This window comes from Pundamilia nyererei, unplaced genomic scaffold (genome assembly GCF_000239375.1).
Source record: "Pundamilia nyererei isolate P.nyererei 1_Seehausen unplaced genomic scaffold, PunNye1.0 scaffold00044, whole genome shotgun sequence".
In the NCBI taxonomy this organism is placed as follows: Eukaryota; Metazoa; Chordata; class Actinopteri; order Cichliformes; family Cichlidae; genus Pundamilia; species Pundamilia nyererei.
The window spans coordinates 2,656,811-2,661,707 of record NW_005187445.1 but is presented as its reverse complement, the minus strand read 5'-3'; the positions used below and the strand labels follow the sequence as shown (position 1 = coordinate 2,661,707).

At 39.8% G+C, this 4,897-nt stretch overlaps 1 protein-coding gene across 2 annotated transcripts in view; it reads left to right on the top strand.

Moving 5' to 3' along the window:
* Positions 1-3,797: 3,797 nt before the first annotated feature.
* dlgap4a (discs, large (Drosophila) homolog-associated protein 4a) overlaps positions 3,798-4,897 on the top strand; it is a 97,110-nt gene continuing 96,010 nt past the window's right edge. For both annotated transcript variants that reach the window (XM_013910514.1, XM_013910513.1), the window contains exon 1: positions 3,798-4,313. The gene's annotated coding sequence lies outside the window, so the exon portion shown is untranslated. The remainder of the gene's footprint in view (positions 4,314-4,897) is intronic.

Genomic DNA, 4,897 nt, shown 5'->3' with positions numbered 1-4,897 from the left:
GTGGGCCAAGGACAGATTGAATATGTCTGTGAGCACTCCTGCAAGCTCCCCAGAACACGCTCTGAGAACACGCCCGGGGATGCCATCAGGGCCTGCAGCCTTGTGGACATTGATCCTGCTCAGCACCGCTCCTACATCGGTGGGGGAGAGAGTCAGAGGTTGGTGGTATTATAGCTGCTCTTGGTTTTATTATTCATACAAAAATAGGAAAATAATAATTTCTTGCATTATTATTTCCTTATGAGTAGTTTTGTCTTTACAGAAAAAACAGCATTGCAGGAAGTGTCACTGTTTGATGGACACTTATTCACAGATATGCACGACAACATATTCCAGTGCTACAGCACTAAAAAATGTTTGGGAAAATTGATTTACAAACAACAGCATACACGTACACAGATATAAAGTATATATAGGTCAGGCCAGGACCCTTACTGGATACTGGGTGGAAATCAAACTTGCAACTCCCGCTCCAGAGGTGTGTAGTTTTACCACCACACTATCCAGCTGCAGCATTATTTTAATAAATAATGCTGTACATATGCAATATCCAGACACTATGCAGTAATAATTCCCCAATGAAGTGTATATAATAGACATAGGAGAACATTTTAAGATTCCATGACATAAAAGTTATGAAATTATACATACATGAAAATATAGATATCATATCGAACAGCAGGATGCAAACATATGGTATTACATGATATATGGTATTTTTGAAAGGGTGTATTTTGCCTTTGATTACTTTCATTACTTAAAGGCATTAACAAAATGCAAAATTATGCCATAACTGTTTAACCCCTAGAGGGCTCAATTTACCCCATCCTTGTGCTCATTATCCCTCTACATCGGGGCATGTTGTGCAGTAGGACTAACTTTTTTGACAGGTCATTGGTGTAAAACTATAATAACTAGAATTTGATAGATACAACAAAAAAATATTATTATTTGAATATTATTTTTATTATTTTTAACAAATGCAATTTTATTTGGCATCAAAATCAACTGTAAAAAGTTGCTCATCATACCTTCTTTTCTATAGAGATAATAAGGCAATGCAATGTGGATGTATCACTCTGGTGACTGTGGAGATGGTTGGTTTAGGACAGTGGTGGGTGGAGATGCTCATTCTCTCCTCACATTGTCTTTGTTTTCACATAGTCATACATTCACCTATTAAACCACAGTGACATGACAAACACACAGCCAAGTGGCCATTTAATTGGCTTTAGTCCATAGGTAGGATGGTACACATGCCACTGATCCAAATCCTGTCAGGCCTTGTAGGGTGTTCAAAGAAAAAACAGATGTTTCCACTAATATCTGAAATATAATCGAGCAGGTAAATTTACAGTCCATTATGGTTGAACTGGGAACTAACTAGCCAACTTGTAAAAAAGCAATAAGTCAGGGATTACTGCCAGATACCTTACAAAGAAGAAGTACACACAAAAAAAGCATTCAGTTTACAACACAACCACTGGCCGCCTCTGTGCCCCCTTTGGATATCCATCCTTGGATCAGGAGCAGAGTTATTAGTCATGGTTTTATCCAATCAGCCATCCTTAATGCTTTTGCTACTGGGCATTACTCTGGAGAGGAAAGATTGTCTTTCATTGTCAGTTTGATTTCAAACTGGAGATTAGTCGTATTCTTTCAGTTGCTTGTGGCACAGACCTATGTGTATTTGTGTATGTGCGTGCTTCTGTGTGTCTAATAATGTTTGCATTTGGGCATACAAACATCTGTGTCGAAATTATTCACTTCGGGAAACCTTCATGAGCTCTTTTTGTGTTACATTCTGTACATATGAAGATTAATATCTGTCAGTCAGACTGTAGCGGTGGGTCATCTCACAGGCAAAAATCTGGTAGTGATTCAGAGACTCCCCAGAATTTCGCTATAATCATGCGTATTTTATATGTGAAATTGGAGACATTAATATTTAAAACCTGACCTTCATATAATTATAATTCACTTAATTTAGGATCATAAACAAAGAGTTATTCACCACTTAAATCACCATGATAATATACAGTCTACATATTAAAAAAAAAAGGTTTATTACATTAACGATTTTAGTTAACAACAGTGGGCTTGCTGGATAACAATCTGTGAACACAATTTTAGAGCAACATTATAATACATCCGGACTTTCTGTCTCTGAACTCTCTGAACTCGTGAGGACTCAGTTTCATATATTGAGACTGGGGATAGCTATTTAACATGTTTGAATCAATTTACAGCTGTTCTGAGGGTGTCTTCAAAGTCTCCAAAGACCTTTCTAAACATCTGGATTAAAAAATAATCCAGTCCAGTGAATGACAATAAGAGATTTCCCAAGATAAGCCCGTGTTTGTGAATCAAAACAAAGAGGGCAACACCATGGCTCAGACAGAAAGCAGAGTGGCAACATGGTAGATGGATTTTGCATTCATACAGCTAGAAGTGTCTGACATTTATGTAAGCATTATCAGAATAGCCAGAGAAACTGGTAGTTTCCAGTGTGAACTGAAACTATGCTAATGCAGAAAGGCACAGACTATGTGAGTTAATGTCTTTCTTTGGTGAAATCAGATACTGGAAGCTGGAAATAACAGTGTGACTGAACCAAAACAGCATGATTAAGGCCAGAGAGTACAAACAATAGGCTGAAAGATGCTATAAAGAGCTTCACAGTGGAGTAATAATTTAATATCAGAGTTCCCGAGAGAGACCAGTCTCTCAAGAAACAGAAAAATTAGATATGATTCAAATATTGATTATAGGCCTGCATGTGCGCGTGTTTGTGCAAGTGAGCTGAGTCCTTTAAGAATCTTTGTATTTGTTTATATAAACAGTTCTACAGCACATGTACTGTACAGGTATTTTTTTAACTAATCTCCAAATGCAATTACAGCTGAGAAAATGGTTTGCTGATGCAGCTTTTATCGTGTTGTAGATGTGTACCTGTGTCTTTAAACTCTCATTTACACTGAGTTAGCCACTCCAATAAAAATGAAGAAGAGTCATCCTGGAAGTGAGAAAAGAAAGAAAATAAACAGGAAGAGGATAAAAAAAAGTGAGACAGAGGTGAGTGGCGTAGATAATAATGATTAACACCAAATAACCAAACGCTGCACATCTGATCCTAAATGTGGGAGAGACTTGACTAAAGTATCTTACTGTGGCTTAACTCGACTTCTTTTGTGTATGCTGAAGTTTAACATCAATTAACTTAGACGGCAGAGCAGCCTATGTGCCCAGCTCTGCCGTCGGTGACATGACCCAGTAATATTATAACTGCGATGGGAGGCTGGTTGGAGGGGCCCACTCTGGAGTCGCCACTGAGCTCATCCATCTAACTTGGATGTAGCAACTGTAAATCAATCAGTTGATCAACTGAGACTAATTGATAATCCGTTTATTCTTTCAGTCACTTTTCTAGGAAGAACTCTAGGTCCAGCATCCCAAAAATAAACATTCCCCCCCCCCCTGTTTTCTCTTTTTAATGGCTGAAAACAATTGTTTTCTGTCTTGTGATGTTAACAAATTACGTGGATATTTGTCCTTTGCTTTTACCCAATCAGAATGGAAAATGAAAATAATCGGCTGATTAATCAGTGATCGGAACGATCGTATCTGCTGTTTCTGACCAACTTTAAAAAGCGTCATCCGATAAAATCACCAACTCGATGTCAGTCAAAGCTCGGGCCTGCGGTCTGCTTTTTGAATGAATTTTTCCTTTAAACTCCCTCTTCTCTCTCCTTGAATCATCAAGGAGCATCACTCCTCACAAACGGAAAGAATAGACATCCAAACGCACGCACGCACTCATGTGGCCTCTCTCTGCGCATAATGATTCATCAACCACCGTTTGCTCATGAAACCGTGATTTCGGGTCCGATGAGTTCATTTACGGAGCTGGGTGGTTTGTCGTGGGCCCTCGGATGCCCCCACCCCCACCTCTCTCATCCCGCGTCTCGACGGACCAAACGCTGCTGCTGCAGCATCACCGGCAGCCTCCAAACTGCGTTTTCCCTGCCGCGATGGATCTCTGAGTAAACCGGCGAGCTGCTGTCAGAGAGACACCGCTGTAGCTGCTGTGGACAAGGACCGACACGCAATGACCGCAAAGAAATGGTGCCATAGGCTCCAACTAAGAGATAAAGAAAGACAATTTTATTTTTAGCGATGTTATAGGATCGCCTTGTTTACCTTCTCGACAGATAAGCAGCCGGGTGACTGTGATATTACGGCATGTAAGAGCTGGATAACTATTCCTGTGTGACCGACACCCTTCTGCCGCTGATTACAGTGAAATGAAAAAGGTAAGCTTGTTGACACGTTCAGGATTTACATCGGGCGTTGCGGGTTTCAGTGAAGAAAAAAAGAAACAACAAACAACAAAAAACCTGACAGCTCAAATGGGAGCTCATCAGGCTGCATTGTTGCATCGACAATTCCAGTCTTCTTGAGTTGAAATTGACGATTGATTTGGGTGTTTGGATTAGGTCGATTTTCACCTGTCGAAAACGAGTGTGTTTTTAGCGCAAAGAGCCCTGTAAGTAACTTGACATAAATCAATGTAGGTATCATGCCAGCAGCTTGATTTATTGTGAATGTAACAGTTATTCACCTCAGGATGCCTGGACTACCTGGCTTCAGCCTGCCAAAGCCAAAGTCGGTTTATCCTGTAAGATAGTGGTGCCTGAAATCTTTCTTTCCCCTTTTTAGTCTTATGCGCATGATCTGTGTTTGTCAAAGTTATCAAATCTTTGCTTGCATCATTCCTGCAGGGAGAAACAGCCACTGAATCCAGAGTTTGGAAAGGGAAAAGCATGTCTTTTGAGAACAATTAGGTGAATCTCTGTTAGCTTTTAACTCTGCAGATTTTGAATTAATCAGAACCATA